General features: G+C 29.8%; 1 protein-coding gene across 3 annotated transcripts in view; it reads left to right on the forward strand.

The window, feature by feature from the left end:
• Positions 1-19,758, forward strand: part of RapGAP1 (Rap GTPase activating protein 1) — a 562,680-nt gene that overhangs the window by 259,532 nt on the left and 283,390 nt on the right. Inside the window, exon 1 of one of the 3 annotated variants that reach the window (XM_088265107.1) lies at positions 15,276-15,665. The exons of the other annotated variants lie outside the window; for them this stretch is intronic. The gene's annotated coding sequence lies outside the window, so the exon portion shown is untranslated. Of the gene's footprint in view, positions 1-15,275; positions 15,666-19,758 lie in introns of those variants that run through there. 3 annotated transcript variants of the gene reach the window in all.

A 19,758-nucleotide genomic window follows, 5' to 3' on the forward strand; every position in this document is an offset into this window, starting at 1 on the left:
ATTCTGTATTTTCATTTATATGGGAAAATGATAAAAATCAGTTGATTATTTAGTGTACTCATTCGTACTAACTACCCCTTCATGGAATATTGTTTTAATCAACAAAGAAATAAGTTAACCCTTTCGTGGGAACAAAAAATCCTTCTCCCATTCTGCAGGTACAAGTACTTCAGGAATACTTGCCGCTAACCCTACGACACACAGTCAATAACTCAGAAGTGTGCATTAAATAAATTAATATATGCATCTCTGCTTCTTATTCATATATTTTCCTAGCATCCCTAACCGGAACGCTTCGCAGCTTCGCGGACAATGGCCTACATTTGGGTCTCCTTAGAAACAGGGTCGTGCAGCTTACTAATCCCGCTACAAATGAATACATTCTGACCCCTAGAATGCCCATTGAGTCAACATCAGCCTTTCTGCAAGCTTTCTTCTGCATGCGCGTCATTATCGGGGCATTAACCTTTTATTGTGGCCGAAAACTCACCCCACTTTGTACCGAGAATTACTAGCCTAGAAAAATAGGGGTAGTCTCAAAATATAAATAGGTCTCAGTTATGCTATTATTCTCTTTGTGTTGCAATTGACCGAGGAAAGATGTTAATTTGTCGTATTAACGAATGGTTCTAGATGATGTTGTAAAGGGTTTCTAGGATTTTTGTTGCCAGGGATGCTGGGGACAGGTAAACAAAGATTGTTGTGAAACGGACACCTGTAGGGACAATGGACTATTTTTAACTATGCCCTATTGTGCGAAGCGTATATTTGTATTGTTAAGCTTTCTGAGAAAATAAATCACCTAGCTTAAGTACTACGAGATACTATTGTAATATTTACCAAGCTTCATCCCTTATGGTGTCGAGAGTAAAATAAACAAGAACTTTCTTTTTATAAACAGTGTTTATTACTTAACAAAACACAGTTGAAACAAAATTTTATATAATCCACCACTTTCGCAAATATTTTACAAATACAGGATAAATTGTTCACTTAAATTTTAGAGATGTAGGATAAATTGTCGACTGCGAAACTGCTGTCGCGAGTTCGATTCCCACCTATTGCAAAATAAATTCAAGAAAGATTTATTTTCAATTGGTCTAGATGTGTGTGATGTATTTTTTATACCGTTCCTATCCTTACTAATCTACTTGCAGACAAGCCTTTAAAAGTGGAGACTTTGCATGTTTTTCGTTAAAATAATGTCCATTTAGAAATTGAAATTGATGTAACTACTTTTTTCGTAAATTTTCGCAAACACTAGAAATATCGTTTTATATAAGTAAATATAAACAATTAAAAAAAATGTAAATCAGTTATATTCTATTGATATGCGTTATTGCTTCCTTTTTTATTATCTTGTACTATATTATCAAAAGCATTATTTGTCCTTGTAAGCCAAATCTCTTAAACGCAGTATTATCTCAAACTTTAATTACGTTAAGGCACGGTGATCATGTACCAATACAGTGTAATATTGAATAAAATTGTTAGATCACTTATATGTATTTATTTTAACCCCTGTGGGAATCGATCCCGGATCTCTAGCCCGGTAGCCAAACTAATAACTACTACACTGGTGAGCCGGATAAAAATGTTGATTAGATAAACGTCATTATGGCGAATTGTCTGAGATCGTAATCAAACCGAAACAGCTCTTCGACGTTCTGTACTCCTGTCCACTCGTGTAATATATATTTTTAACCCTTATTCGCACCCCAATGGTGCATAGGGCACTCCATCATATAAACGCAGTGTTATTTTGATCGTTAACACATGAAAGAAAGGTGATCAGCCCTCCGCTTCAGGCACCAGTCCAGGATAATATTGAATAAATATTAGAGTGTAAAAATCACTTTAAATTATTTTACCCCACTCCCTGGGATTCAAACCCGGGACCTCCTGAACGGTAGACGAGCGTACTGACCAGTACACTACGGAGGCGGACCCTCGTGTAATATACGGTACAATAATATTTTTAAAATTCTATGTAAATGTGTCAGGAAACCCGATATTATCTGATCATTCAATGCAGGACATAAGACACCTCGTTCAACCGTCAATTTGATTTATTCCACAACCTGCTCCGCTGGATGCAGTTGTCTCATCTCACGCTGCAGCAACCAGACTACCAGGTCACTGGTCCAACCAGAGTCCTGTTTATCTCCTGCATCCACATATAAAGAAACAAAACGTCACAAAGCAAACCTGTTGGGCGATTATATTTGACCCAATAATCGCGCACAATGGGCGACACCGACTAAATGCAGCTCCTTTATTCCTGTCGCTTCATTTCCCTTTGTCTGACCCCTTTGTGCGAGCTTGTTTACCTGATCTGGGCGCTGGATGCTGCATAACTTGATTCGGGAGGATTACACTTGCACTGTGAGAGAATGCAACCCGAACAGTGAAATGTGCAACGGACTGTATAAACTACAAATTGAATTAAATTATCTCATTCTTTAGCGTGGAATATCGGTTTAAGCGCATCTATGTAGGTACTTTTATTTTAACAAACCTTTTTTATTTCTGCACACGTTTTTTTATACGCTATAAAAAATATTCGATCCTGAAAAAAAACATTATTTTCTCTCGATAATTTATATTCAACTAGTAAAATTTGGGGCTTATGTACGATAAATCGATACTTACTTTCTTCAAGGTCTTATTCCCTAACACAGAATTCAATAAGCGGCCGGCTGCCGGAGAGGCCACGCGTCTTTCTACGCCCGATTTTTTTAGAACAATATTTTGTTTTTTAGAATAAACATAAATTGAAAAAATATTTATTTACATCTTAACTTTCAATAACTCATTTTTTTAAAAAACTATATTTTTATTTCGAAGAAAAACATATTTTTTCAATACGAAAACGGTATTTTAAGCAAAATATTCAATTACATTAAATGTTACCTCAAAGAAAATTAAGTTGAAATTTATCGAATACTAGGTCTTAAATAACTCTTCAGTGAACAAAACCCAGATTTGTGAACAAAAATATCACACTCAAAATAATGTGAATATCGGAAAACATCACATGTCAACACAATTATTCATATAAATTGAGATATCAATAAAAATCTTCGTATGAATTCTAAGTGGAGTAAATCCGGCATTAACGAATAAAAATTTGAAGAAACTTGATCTTTTTAAATTTTTATTCATTTAATATATTTACATTTTTATTTATAACATAATACATTTGAATCATTTATACATATGGAGAACTTTTATATTTCGATTCGCTGTGCCTCTCCATAAAAGAGACTGTGCTCTTGTGCTTGGAGAGGGACTTACACTCGTGGTTTAATGTTGTATAATGAAAGATATAATAGTATTTTTTTTGTATATTTTTTTCAAGATTTAAATGTATAGAGCTTTAATTTTTTTCGTAAGTATTTTTATATCATCTATTTTTAAAATTTCTTTAGGGAGTTTATTGAAATGTTTGATTGCCAAATATTTGAAGTTTTGCTGAAATGGCTTGTATAATATTGTAAATATTTTTAGTGTTTCATCAAAATATCAAAAAAGAGTAAGAAAGAATCCCACGAAAAACCAATAGACGTCGATTCAATGACTTTTAATTTTTCATATAGGCATAAAAGTAATATCATCATTTTTATTGATTTCAAGATTGAAACGGATAGAGTGGATGGTGGTTATTGTTTATTATGTTTTAGAAATTTTGCAGCATTACTATTTATTGGTTTTCGTAAGATTCCGTTAAATATTTAGCTAAGGTCAAAGACTTGTAGGTGGATCTATAAGATATAATAAATTTATAATATAATGGAGATAGAAGTCATTGAATACGAGACACCAAATATTTATGAAATTAAGACCAAAGTTTAAAATTGATGGCCATCAAAACGTAGATAAAAATGAAGAATAAAAAATTTCGTAAAGTTTATTTTAATATATAAAATAGAACCCATTCGGGCATCCAAAATAAAAGAATTTTTTTTGTATGGAAGGATATACATAATATGTCGTGATTAACTATATATTTTTATTTTGGTTTTACTTTTTTATTTATATTTTCTCAACTTTTATGTTTTCTCATTTGTTCATTTTAAATATGCTTCTTACCTTATGTTTTCCTCATTTATTTCTTTTAAATATGCTTCTTATACCTATATATTTCACCTGTTATTATTTTTTTTATATTTTGCCATGTATTAGTTTTGGTTATTTAAATAAAACTTTTTTGTTACTTTATTATTTGTGCTCCAGTCTTGTTAACCTTAATCCCATGTCCTAAAATGAGAAATAGAAATTACTCATTGGGAATATTATATGTATAAAATATGAATTATGTATGTAATATGTTTTGAAAAAAAAAATAATATTGCTGTATTATATTTTCCTGATAAAAATTTGACCATGCAACAAAAATTCCATAAAAAATATGTCACCCTAATCCTCACCCCCTGAATCCTCCCTCAGCGATGTCGAATTATCATTTGACACAAATTTACATCAATAAACTTTACATACATGTCAATATACATTTCACATTTTGACTGAACGGATCTTTTCAATTTTGAGAGTGATAACTATTCGTTTTGTCTTTCGACATTCCTAATAATAAATTATATCCGTACTTACCTCGCAATATTTTAATAGTAAATTATTTGATTGCCTATAGTATATCTGCTTTTCTATCGGTCTGTTCAAGATTATTCCTTTATGCATGATTAGATGTTAATTTTATTGGGGTTTATATTATCTGTGAAATTAGAAGGTTATGGTACACACATATCGTAAAGAAAATATGTTAAAATATAATTATTGTTTTGATTGTAATTTGTATTTTATTTTATTTTAATTTGCTCGAAAATGTTAAACATACGCCATACTTAAATTTAAAATAATCGTTGACTTTTTTATACAATCTTCTTCTTCTTCTAATCCTTATCTGCCACCCAATGGTGCATAGGGCACTGTATCATATTGACGCAATGTTTATCTTGATCGTTATTTACGTGAAGGCAAGGTTATCACTTCTGCGCCTTAGGGACCAGTCCAGGATAATATTTAATGTATATTAGAGACGAAAAATTACTAATATTTATTTCAACCCCCGCCTGGGAATCGAACTCGGAACCTCCCGTATGGTAGCCTAGCGTGCTGACCATTACCGTATTTACCGGCCAACCGCCGTATTTATACAATAGACCCACTAATATTTTAATTTTATACTACTATCGAAATGTTAGATTGATTCCATTGTATAAATATAATCACCTACTCAACGTATTGTATAAGATATTTTATAAAATACTTAAATACGTTCATTCATAGATATATAGTTACATATATTACATACTCTCCTCTTAAATTTGCAATGTTACGTTTGTTATGGCTGTCTCAGTAATTTAAATGTTTTTTTTCAAGGTTTAATAAATTAATAAGTAGCATTGACGTCCTCTATACCCATGTATCAAGATGTATTACAATAACTGATTCTCACATTTAAAAAATGCGCTAACGATTTAATTATCTGATAAAATCTAACGATGATTTAGTGGAATTATGAAAGAATTTTTTTAATATTATTCATTAAATGCTGACTTTTTATTGTAAGGTTAGTAGTTAAAAGCCCATCTTTTAAAGTAGACATGTAAATTTTTAATATATTTTTATATGTTTTATTTTATGGTGTGGATTGAAATACAGTTTTTTTCCTTCAACCTTCAATGATTACAATCATCACATATAAATTACACTCAAAATCTATCATGCAATATTTTTTATGAAATATATTTTCGATAACGTTTTCATTAAAAAATATACAAAAACTGATCTTTTTTAGTGAAAACCTCTATTCATGTGATAGTAATAAATGCAGTCACTGATACGTAGATATAACTTTTTCGGTTAGTTTTTAAAAATAAAAATAATAACAATGTTTGATAATTTACATAACGATCATTTTTATAAAATATAATACTATGTCAAGGGCGCTTATACAGGCGTAGTTTTATTATATATACATATATATATATATATATATATATATATATATATATATATATATATATATATATATATATATATATATATATATATATATATATATATATATATATATATATATATATATATATATATATATATATATATATATATATATATATATATATATATATATATATATATACATATATATATATATATATATATATATATATATATATATATACTACCGTATTATTATACCTTCTTCTGTCTATATTTTCAACATAAGTGTTGTCAAGTTGTAAAATATGTATGTTAGAAGCTAGAATCGCAATACGCATCAATAATTTTTGTACTGATTGGCATGATAATCGAATTAATTAACGCCTTATTGTAAAGAAGTCGAAATTTCATTCGATCTCACATGTCTACACAATTATAATAGACATTAAGTAACTAAATACAACATTATATTAATCTGAGCTTGTATTATTATGCTAAAGTATTTATCAGATGCATACTAATAATATCGGATTATATTATTCACATAATATGTATATGAGGAAGGCACCTCAATGAAAAAACTAACCAACGTATGCCCTTTAAAAGAGAGTTATAAGATTTTAAAAATACCTTCTTACTTTGTACGAATTTTAGGGTGCATTTTGCACCCTGCATCCGAAAAGGATTGACCCACAAACTGGGCATCCTCTGCAGGAATATGCTCGATGCAAATTAAATGGACCTGTCACGAAAGATATGAGACTTGTATGTAGCCTGTTGCGTGCAATATTGCATGTAACCTGTTTTTACAATAAAAAAATTGGTACAAGAGAGAGAGGGAGAATTACTTTTCCCACCATATTCGAACTTTGGTATTGTTACGCATAATTAGCACATAATTAAATCATGACCCAAACATGATAATAAATCATGTGGTTTTTTAAAATAACGTTGCATAATATTGACATGCCATGCGAAAGTCGTTTATCTGCATTTTCCAGTGTTAATTCATAATTTTATTATTAATAAAAAAGATATAATTATATCGATTAAGAAATGTGTGTTGAGATTTGGGGATGTTTATCGAATGAGTAATGAAAGAATAGTAAAACAAATTTATGTGGTGAATGGTTGGTAATAGAAGGAGAGAAAGAAAACTTGGCATGATCAAGTATGTATTTCAAATACTTGAAGGTTGTCATTTCAGGAGTCGTAATAATTGTGCGGGTATATATGAGGAGATGCATGAATGTGGAAGATGCAAAGATTGTTTGCATAGGCAGATTGGTGTGGAGTTCTAATCTCGCTTCCTAACCCTGCGGAGAAGCGGTGTGATGGTTAGTTCATTTTTTTTAATAAATAAACATAAAAATGTAACTAACTAACTAACTAACTTGCCATCACGCCGCTTCTCCGCAGGCATAGGCAGAGAGAATTGAACGCCACACCACTCTGTCCTTGCAAACATTCTTCGCCTCTTCCACGTTCATGCATCTCCTCATACATACCCGCCGATTGTTACGACTCCTAACCTGACCACTTTCAAGTATTTGGCATACCTGATCGTGCCATGTTTTTCTCGGTCTTCCTCTGCTGCTTTTCCCACTAACATTCGCCTCATAAATTTGTTTTACCGTTCTTTCCTCACTCATACGTTCCACATGTCCAAACCATCTCAACATACCTTTCTTAATTTTATCGATAATGCTTATCCCAGCCTTGCATTCATTCCTTATTTCATCATTCGAACATAAAAATGTGAAATGTTTATATGTTTTATTCTAAAAGTAAGTCATCTTAAAATAAAGATTTTGGAGATATTTAACTGCAATATGAATCTTCTTTAGTAACAAATCAAATATATTATATTTAAGAATCAAAGTTTTTTTTAGATTATTATTATTTATTATTATTATTATTATATAATGTACACGGTTTCTAGATCCTTAAGTGGATTTTTGTTTCTTCTTACTTAAAAAAAAGAGATTTAAAAATAATCTGTGTCGGGAACAATAATAAAAAGTTAACTTTAAACTTCATGATGTAAAAATCATATTGTTTGCAGATTTTCTACTTCATCATTGGATTAGGGATATGTAGTCCTCGGTTTATATAATAATACCGTTGTTTTTTTAAGAGATACCCAAATCCGTGCTTCTTTAGTTATACAAAAAGTTTAATTGTATGCAATGATGAATTTCATCCCCCCAACACACACAAAAAAGGTTTCTACCTGAGAATGTACCCCATGCACTCATCGACAAGAGATTTCTTCTCGTCTGTGGATGCACCTAGCTCGTGATGCACCCTTTGAACGAAAATATTGTCATTGTACTTATTAACAAAGAAAGTTCTTTAACTTTCCAACCTGCTATCTTTACACCAAAGATGGTACCTACGTACACACATACATCCATAAATAACAAATGCAGTGGCGAGCGTTCCACTTAGGCACAAAATTAATGCCTACCCTACTTTACTCGAAAAGAAATGTGAAATTGTGTTAGTAAATAAAGTATTTACTCGGTTATCTTTTAGCGAAAAAACACCCATTTGATAATTTTTGCATTTGCATCACCATTGCAAGTCGAAACAGCTGTCACAAAAATGAATCAATTCAGGATAATCATAACTGGTCTGTTGATTTATACACATAATCATTCATTACGCAGTTCTTCGAAGTAAATGCTAGTTCAATAGGCGTCCTTGGGGTAGTATTTTACGAAAACGTTACTACATAAATTATTCAAATTTATTATGGTTTAATTTTATTGATAAATAAGTTGATGTATTCAGTTTTTGAAGTCTTAAATGGATTGTCGTCTGTTTCGAATATAAAAAAATAGCATATTAATTAATTACCACGTTTTAAAACTTTTTACACGTCACTGACTATTCATATGTGATGGAAGAATTATGTATTATCACGAAAATTAACCTAATTACACAGTTATAAAATCTTTTGATGAAACATACATTAAAATGTGATATTGTAATATGTAGAATATGATTGTGATGAAAATTCCGCATGTGAAAAAAGTATTACACGAATGAAACATTAATTTAAAAGATGTATTAATATTTTAATGAAGTGTAATACGCAATAAAAGTGTAATTTCATAGTCATTGTAAAAAAAAATAATACTACTGTTGCAACAATTTATGATTTAAGACTGCCGTTATATAAATTGTTTTTATTATCATATCCTAAAGTTCAATGCTTTGAATTTGTAGAAATACTTTATTTGTCAATATTCTTATATTTTTTACTGAATATGGACAAGCCTATTTTCAACGCATCATAACAATAAAATACAAATTAAAGCACTATTGTAATATTCACATCTAACCTTTAAGAGTATTGTGTGAGAATATAATGAAGGGGTTGTTTGAATGTGAGTATTATCCATGTATTAGTATGTATCTTCTTGTTGGTGTGATGGTATTGTGTAATCCTTTATCTACCCTTCCGTTTGATATTTGTTCGCGTTTTATTGATCTGATAGAATTCTGTATTGATTTTTATACAGCTCGATGGTGCAGTTAAATATATGTTTACGTTGATACATGTAAAATATTTAAACAAATTGTCGCTGCATATATTGAGGACGGTTTATTACTATGTGGAAGAAGACGAATTTTGAGGGATGCTTTAAAAATTGTTTAAGAGATTTTGAGAGGATTTTGAGCAAGTTGGTGTAAATTTGTGTAAAAATACTTATTGTGACGAAATAATTTGTTTTAGAACTTTAAGTGGTTTTTGCAACTTGTTTTCATCAAATCTCCGATAGTAATATGTGTTGTACCAATACTTTGTCCTCATAAGAGAAGTGCGCCTTCTAAAATAATCTATTATTTTTTGGAACTATCCAACTCAGTATCTAAATTCTTATCATTTGTAATATAAAGCAATACAATATATACATATAAATTGTGTTTCTTGCACAATTTAAGTAACGTTTTCAAAGTAAAATAGGTTTCTTTTTTAGGTAAAAATATTAATAAGTATTATTAAGTTTTACGTGGTGAATACCACTGTTTCGTAAAGGTGGTATTTACCAAGTAAAACTCAAATTAAAAATAGATAGATAGATTGACTGCCGAATCAATTAATGAAAAAATATTAATATTTAACCCTAATTTGACGTCCACGTATTTGTACATTTAAAAATATGTAGGTGAATTTCAATTCGTTTACGTTTCGTGCATTATCTCAGAATTATCTACTTTTCCTTACGACTCGTCGATAGAATAGGTAGGTACGATGTGACACTGTTTTTTTAATATTTTTTTTATTATTATGAGTTATAAATTTCATTTGATGATTTTTTTCTTTAATACTAACTTTTAATTATTTGAACAGGACACTAATACTTGTTACAAATAAGCAATTTTTAATTATAAAAACAATTTATGAAACATTTTTTTGTATTTTTTCTTAACGGCATATAGTCTTTATTATTGATGCCATAGATTTTTTTTCTGTAAGCATGTAATAATAATTTTATAATTGACTTATATTACACAATGTCTAGAAAATAATATAAGGATTCAAATATTAATATATAGGTTCTATTTTTTCCAGTGTTTTTGTTAATTGATATTCATTTCAAATAACCCGATTTTTTTCTAATTTTCAAAGTAATCTTTACTGAAATACTTACAGGTGTAAATTAATTAAATATATATTTCTTAAGTCACTTAAGTCTATTTCTTCTTCACTTCGATGAAACAGTATTTTATAATGCAAAAGATCTCCTGTTCACCAATCAGTATTGTAAAGAGTGAAAGTAATTTTTAGAACGACCTTAGCAAGAATTTATACGATTTAAACATAATGAAGTATGTATGCATTATTCAGTACGTAATAAGATTAGAATCTCATGGTTACCAGTAATGAAATTATGAAGTCATTTTGCGTCACAATTATTTTTGGATCAGTCGATCGGTGTCATATTTTTCAGTACTTCTCATATTTGTTTCAATTTGTTCAACTGTTAACATTTTATATTTCTTGTGTATCAGAATAAAATAACTCATTCGTAGTGTAGTTCGTAGCATGCTTGGCATTTCACTTCTCTCCAAGTGAAATGCTCTCTGGTGTCAAAAATAAGTTAATTAACTTTTTTTTAAATATTATTTGTCAGACACTGGAATATTTACCCTACGTCTGATATATAAATATGAGATGAAGATATATAATTTTTATACAAAAGAAGACGGAAGTTGGAGCATCCCAGGGCTTATGATCTGGTAAGTATAAAGTGATCACGTTAGCCAGCCAATTGCCAGGTCGTAAGGCCTGAAATGTTCAGACTTCCATCTTTTTTTTTTAAATTAATGAATTATTTGGTAAGTATATTATACCATTCATTCGTTATCATGGAGTTCATTTTCCTAGATATAGTCTATGCATTTTGATAACTTTTCATCAGAGCTATTAACCCATATTTATTTGTTTGATTAGAAATAATAACATACAATACTTTCCCAAGTATTTCTGTGCCCTAATTTAAAAAATAAATATTCTGAAAATCTAGTATATGTAATTATGGAACTACAAAATTGACAAAAGTGAAAGAATGTACATGGGTATCGTTTACATATTTTATACAGAATGTTTGTTTTTATGAATCACCAATAATATATTACATAAAGACATTCATAGAACCATAAGATCGAATTTGCAGAAACACATAAAACAAATTTGAACATATACCACGATTGTTCAAAGAGAATTTCAGAAAAAAATGCACATACTCACATTGTCGATAAAACCATTAAATAACTGAACTATTTATAAAAGAGCTATTGACAATTAGAAAATGAAGATAGGTAAATACTAAAAGATAGTGTCAGCGGTTACATCATCCATGATTGTATGACTAAAAAAAGGTATCGAACAAGTATTGTAAAATGTGCACTCAGTACTGATATTGTAAAATTCTACCCATACATCATATTGTCAATATCTTTCTGTACACCCTCATCTCTCATCTTCTAGTTTCTTGCACATAACTTAGTTTATGGTCTATGATACAATGAAATGAATGTAATGAAATGAAAATAAAATTGTACCTTACAAATGATAAATAAAACTACTAAATTAATAAACCCCTAATACCATATTTTATCCCTTTTTGTGTCGATGTGATTTATTTAATGAGAGAAGCTATTTTTCTTGTTTCTAAAAATTACCAGGCTTCCTTTGAAGGGATTATAGAATAGATTACTACACAATATGAATTATTAATCACCAGGCAATGTTTATAGCCATTATTTACACGCGGATGGGGATTCCTGAGGTCGGAATTCTAAAAATGGTGCACCTCCCAAGACGATGAATAAATCACGCGCTAATTGACCGAACTCCTGCTGCGAGACTGTTGAATTAATTCATTAAAACCCCTTACATTGTTTTGACTTCGGTAAATTTCCTCATCATCCACCCTTAACTGTCCAATACAATGTTATTTTTTGACATCTCATCAAAGATGAAGAAGAATATGCAAGTCTAGGCATTATTATATTATATACTAATATAAGAGTTTCTGCTTAATGAAAATCTTCTTTACATCTCACCAATAGATAGAAGTACTAGTGATTCAAGAACAAGGTTTCTAAATTGGTTTATATATATATATAGAACTTCCAAGAATTTGAGTAGTGTGGTTGTCAATAATGGGTAGAATTGGTGAATGTTACACGTGTGTAAAGTGATCACTCAAACCAGCCTATGACGGTCGTCAGCCCCGTAAATGCCCAGACTTCCATATTCTTCTTCATCTTTGATGACATGTTAAAAAATAGTATGATAATAACTCTTGTAATTGGATATAATCCAGATTTTGTGAACAAGTATTTGGACATGCTTAAACTGTTGTCAATACAATGTGTTTATTCAAATTTCAGTAGAGACTCGATCTTCTGGAACTCTCTTATCAGAATTTTCGATTATCCGGATTTTAAATAGTATTAAGAAAATTTTTGTTTGTATTATTTACAAAATTACTTCAATTTCATACTATTTCTGTGAGCCTAAGCGGCTCATTATTAGAAGTATGTAGGTATCAAATTGCGGTAGATTGAGCTCGAACCAAGAAACTCTGACTTAAGAGTCCGCTACACTAACAATTAGGGTTTTTTTTTTACACATCTTTAACTGTATTACACGTGTGTAAAGTGATCACTTAAACTAGCCTATGGCTCGTAAATGCCCAGACTTTCATATTCTTCTTTATCTATGTTGAGATGTAAATGTGGGTATACAGTATTTCAAATTGAAAATGAAATCATCCATTATCGCGGTGTTTAAATAAAATGCTTTTATCGTTTATTGATAAATTGAATATGCTTGACACACGTTGTTGAATTTAATATGGGCATATATGTACATACATAAACATTTGACTATTTGCCTCGTCAATGATAAACACTTGCAGCTACAGCCGTCTGTGACGTTTCATCCTTTATGATTTCCTTGCGCTATCTATCAGACACCCCAAAACAACACGATGCACCAAAAAAGCGGGGCATGTATTCAAACCATATTATTAGTTATTTTTATCAAGATTTATCATATTAGAGTGTATCCGTTATTTATAACTTTTTTTTTGTACGTTGAATTATATGTTTTGTTTTTACGAAATTATATTTTTTGTTCCTTTTTCCATCCACGATATTGTCAACGTCTGCACACCCTCATCTTAAAACATTCCAGTTTCTTGTACATCACTTGGTTTATATTCCATTATTCAATCGGGCATACAGTAATTGAAAATTAAAATCGTACAAGATGAACTCGTGTAAAAATCAGTATCATTGTACATTTCGTATCGCTCACTCCTTTCAACAACGTCATATATAAAAAAAAATCGTCAATTTTCAGTTGTGCGTGTTTTCAGAATGCCCTGAAAATTTACTACATCCGCTACAGGGCAGAGAGTGTTGTTTTTGCATTTTGAGGAAAATGTATTGGTTAATTATTTTTTTAAACTAACTAAATATTTTTCTAATGGAGAAAAAAACTGTCTGGTTTTACCTGAAATGATCTGCTGCACAATAAAAAGTTCAATAAGTGGCTTGATATTTATTTTTAATACTTTATTTATAATAATTATTTTTAATACTATATTTTTAAACTTCAAAAACTAATTCCTAAAAAATATTTTTTTTATAAATGACGTTGTTGAAAGGAGTGTGCGATATATTATTTTTTATTAAAAACATTTTTCTTATTATTTTTCTAAGCTTCTGTGTTTTCTTCCATGCTGTATCTATTTATTTACATGTAAAAAAAGTTAGACGGTGACTTGTGACACAATGCTCCCCAAATCTTGGTTCCCCTTATATTAAAACTTAACACCATCCCTGACACCCTCATACTGTTATTATGTTTTATAATTTTATTCCCAGCATTGTAGGTACACATTCAATTTATTTTAAACTGTTATTTTGATTTTCAAAATAATAGTAATTACAAATACAATATTTATATACAACCTACATACAATAAAATAAGCAAAGATATTATTTTAAATACATACGTAATATTTTAAATTATATCATAAAATGTACCTACCTACAGTGTATCAATTAAATATCGAGATTGAAGTTTGTCCTTTTTGCGTAAGAATAAAATAATCGAAAAAAAATACAAATTCTTCAAGCGACCGGCTGCACGAGAAGTCACATGCCCATTTTTTTTTAGAATATGTATAGAAAAAATATTTTTATGATTTTTTTAAATCCTCATTTTCTATAACTCTTTTCTTTTCAAAACCATATATTTTTTTTAATACAAAAACGGCATATTAAGAATAAAATTCTATTACGTCAAATGTTACCATGTTTTTTTTAAATTTAATTTTATTTATTTATTTATTTTAATGATACATACACCATTTTTTTACTATATGTATTACGGCTCTTTAGGCCTGTGTTGGGCCGAGCGATTGCGAAAAAAAAGTTGCGATTTATTAAATAATGGGCCTTTAGAAAAAGAAGAAAAAAATTCAGAATTTATGAAATTATAATTAAATATTAATTAAATTCTAATCAGAGGAAAAATATTAATAAAACGCCAAGTACCCAAAGCCGCATTATAATATTAAAAAAAATATTTAAAATCTAAAAATAGCACAAACAAGTGGAAATAAGATCCATTTAGGGATGCTGAATGGTATCCGAGCTAAGCGCTACCAATGGGATATAATTTAGTAGGTACGTACCCATGTTTAAAATTTTACATTCTATCCAAAATGGGTATGGAACAAACTAGTTTTCAGTCTCTCGCCGGCTGACGAGAACGTCGGTTGTGCGCGCGCACTAGTATCTCGAGTCCGTCTCTCTCTGCCAAACGCGTCGCGAAAGAGAAAAGCGATCGAATCCACCAACCCCAATATCGTTCGAAATTCAACTGTACCGAATTTGAAACGAATATTCAAAGGGATTTTTGTGACGTTCGAATCTAATGTTTGAATATTTATCTCGTGTTTCGATAGAATTCAAAAATTCAAACTGTGGATTATTGTGATTTTCAAATGTTGACTTGTGGATTATAAATACATAATTTAAAATTGATGTTGAAGACAAGTGATTTGAAAGAGACATTTGTGCGGAAGTGATTGGTGAACGTTAAAAAAGTGACAATTCAGAATTTTAATGTTTTATCATAAATCTTAAAATTCACGAAAACGGTAAACTATCTTTTAATTGAAATATTAAAAAAAAAAACTGTGAAATTTTAGTATCGCCTGTATCGTTAACCCTTAAGCACTTCACAATTATTTGTTTTATTACTATTTTGTAAGTCAATTAAAAAAAAAAAATCTTATTTAAGGTACATCGTAGAGTGTGTAATTTTTATTTTATTTAATATATTTTAAAAATTACGCCATATAAAGTCGAGCCAAAGTAAACATAGTAGTTGACATAATAAAAACAATGTCGAGCCACACTCGACATAGAAGTGCTAAGGGTTAATGTTATGTTATTGTTATGTGACACATTTATGCGAGAACCATTAATTTAGGATTTATTCGGAAAAAATAACATTTAAATTATTAATCCATTTTATTTAATGTGTATGATACAAAATATTAGTGAAAATGTTTATTTAAAAAATATAATACTTTATTTATTTATTTGTATTTTGAGTCCTATGTTATTATGATTTGTTATGAGACACAATCTACATTCGTCAATACATATTATGTAGGGTAAAAATGCAATTAATTTGCATTTTACATAAGATTAATGACGGAAATTAAACTTTCCCAACATTCTTTTGTCATAATCAAATATTTTTGACAGACGTAAATTGCATATTATGTAACTAATAGTCGATTCTGTAATGCATGTCTCAAAATATCGAGATGAATGTAAAAAAAATAAGTAGGAATTATTTAATGCAAATGTACTTTTGATTGATAAAATCTATACAAAACATAAACATGAAAATAATTTAGCCTTTGGCAGCAATTGGATCACGTTATGCAGAAACCATCAAACCCACAAATTGGCAAGATGAGATAATTATTGCATGTGATGTTTTTTTTATTAAAATAAAATAAAATCACTATGTTAAATGTTAGAAGCACGGTTTGTTTTAATATTACCATAAAGAAGCATTGTTTACTGTGTGTTAAAATCAAAATTTAATTTTTTGTCAATAAGCTCCCAGTTCGGTATTTCATTGGTTGGATGGTTTCAGCAAAATTAAAAACAATGTTAAAATAAACACATCCAACCAAGATGGATAGTTTCAAGGATTTTTTTTTTCTTCTTCTAGTTCAAAGTCTTACTCATCCACATACCATTCTGCAATATTTTCATGTATGTAATAATTTTAACATGAAACATGCTAAAAACTGTCAACCCATGGATGTTTCTAACTTTTGTTTTCATGGATTTATTGGTTATGGGTTAGAAAAAAATTCTCCAAAAATATTGTGTTGAGCAAATTAAAAATTAACTTTTGAAATAGTATTCATTAAAATGTCAAATTTTGCAAATTGTGGGATGAATGGTCCTGCATAACACGGTCCAATTATCCAATTGTCCAGATTAAATTCATATGCAGGTATAATTAGATATGAATACTTTTTTTTTGTATTCCACATAAACAGCAATTTACTTGCATAACAGGAGTCAATGTATAAAACACAAGTTGTACATATTATTATGTCATGATTGTCATGTATTATATATTGCTTGTAAAATTACAATATCGTAGGCATTCAAGGAGTCTTTCTAACCCTTCAGGCGTCATTGATTTATAGAATGTAATATTTTATTTAAAAAATCATTTTACCCCAGGCTTTATAGAAAATTAAATCGATTTAACGATACTAAAATGCTTAAGTTCACAATTTTTTTTTATTTGTCCAAATACTTGCGGGTGCAATCTGAGTTTTCTTCACAATATTATTAGTTATTTTTACATTTTTTTGACATCTCAATATAGATGAATATGAATATGGAAGCTCTGTGTATTTTATGACCTGTCATAGGCTGGTTAAGTGATCATTTTACACAACATTCACCAACCCATGATTGATAACCACACTAGTCAAATTTTTGGAACTCCTAGATATTCCAAATCATCCACAATCTCATACAAATAAAAGAATCTCTGGCAAATAACAGCTTTCTAAATCGGACATAAATGGCTGTTGTTTAATCAAATATACTGTGTCATGAGATTGATAATATCTAGGAGTTCTAAAAATTCATAATTTTGTTTACTGTTCTCTCTTCATTCAATCGATTCACATGCAAAAACCATCTCAACACATCTTCCTTAATTTTATCTATAATGCATTGCATTCTTTCCTTATATCGCCATTCAAAGATCATTTCATTCAACGTTTTGACTTACATTTATTTTAGAGAACGCCGATTTCGACTAAATTTAGTCTACTTTCATCCTTCTTTTGCCAACGAAATAAATTAGATTTTTTTTTAGAATATAATATATTCTGTCGAATAAATGTCGAAAAAATACTTTTATAATTTTTTGACTCCTTACCTTACAAAAACTATTTCTTTTCAAAACCGAATTAATTTCGAAGAAATATTATTTTTTACAATTCAAAACGGTGTTTTAAGCAAAAGATTGATTTATATCGAATGTTACCTGTGTTTAATGAAAATTAAGTGGCGATTTATCGTATATTGGGCTTCTAATACGGTTTTAATTATATTTATTCGTTATGTAGTCATATGAGGGTTATGTTTATGTGCTGGGAGACGCCTTTGACCGGTGGTACCGCCCGTGCCCGCGTATGCGCGGGCGTCCTCTGATTAATGTCAAACTGAGCAGCGAGACAACACAAAATAATTGAAATCGTAATAGCCCCGTGGGTGCGCGAGGAGATCCATTTTGCGCACGATCAGCACCTGTCCTCGCGTTAGTGCGTTTTATGAGCACATGCGCGCGCATCTCACCGGGATGCGAGCATAAATTACAAACATAACAGAGACTTTCTATATTTTCTTCTTCAGATATTTTCTTCTTCATTCTTCAAAACACCTTTAATTTTTACGGGTCATAGGACATTTCGAGAATACCTCTTCCGTTTTAAACTTAGACAAAACTCTACTTGTAAATGTAATATTTCATCAGATCGCTCACTCCTTTCAAGAACGTCATAAATCAAAAATCGTCAATTTTCAGTTGTGCATGTTTTCGGAATGCACAGAAAATGTACTATATCCCAGCAAAATAAACTAAATATTTTTCAAATGGAGAAAAAACCTTCAGGTTTTACCTAAAAAGATCTGTTACACAGTAAAAAGTTCAATAAGTGGCTTGATATTTATTTTTAATACATTGTGTTATATTTTTAAACTTTAAAAACGTTCTCCTGAAAAATCAAGTTTTTGTGATTTATGACGTTCTTGAAAGGAGTGAGCGAGATATCCCTTATTTACTGTGGGTATGTCAAATTTAGAAGTGAAAAAAATCAAATTGGAAACAGAATGTGCAAAAGAAGGTATGCAGTTGACATAAATTGAAGAGGTAATAGGATATAAAGATCTGTCAGATTTAGTGGTGTCTTATTTAGAAAATATGACAAGACGAATAAGACAAGTAAATGACCTATGTGACAAATTTTGGTTGATATAAGATATTGAAACCTTAGTGTCTATTGTATTGTTGTTTATATTGTATTGTTTTGAGGGATCAACCTTATTAATAAATTAAAGCGTTGGCATTTCTAAGGCTTGCTACCTGTCATAGGCTGGTTTAACTGATCACTTTATTCACGTATAAAATTCACCATTCTGCCCATGATTGATAACTACATTCTCGAATTTCTGTATTTGTGTAGAACTCAAAAATGTCGGTATTTGGGTAGAAAAATGAATGTTACACGTGTATAGAGTGATCACTTAAACCAGCTTACTCAGAGTTCCATATTCTTCTTCATCTATGTTAGGTAGAAGTTAATTTATTTATACTTCGTAGTCAAAGTCAAAATATGTTTACTTTTTTATTTATTTATTTAAATTTCATGTACAGAAAATAAATAAGTACATTGGCGGGCTTATTGCTAAAAAGCAATATCTTCCAAACAACCAAAATATGTGCTTTTATAGTCTACGGTAGTGATATTGTACTAGAGTTTACGGATCCATATATACTATCAATATATACTATCAAGAATTAATTTTATTTCTTTTAAAATGTCAGTGTTTGATTTTTAAAATGCTTCGTAAGTATATATTACGATTGTCAGAATATTTTTTTACGTTCAAGAACTTATACCGATTTCTCTTTTGACA

This window comes from Brachycentrus maculatus, unplaced genomic scaffold, assembly GCF_059751285.1.
Source record: "Brachycentrus maculatus isolate JH-2025_06_01 unplaced genomic scaffold, ASM5975128v1 h1tg000003l, whole genome shotgun sequence".
Lineage (NCBI taxonomy): Eukaryota > Metazoa > Arthropoda > Insecta > Trichoptera > Brachycentridae > Brachycentrus > Brachycentrus maculatus.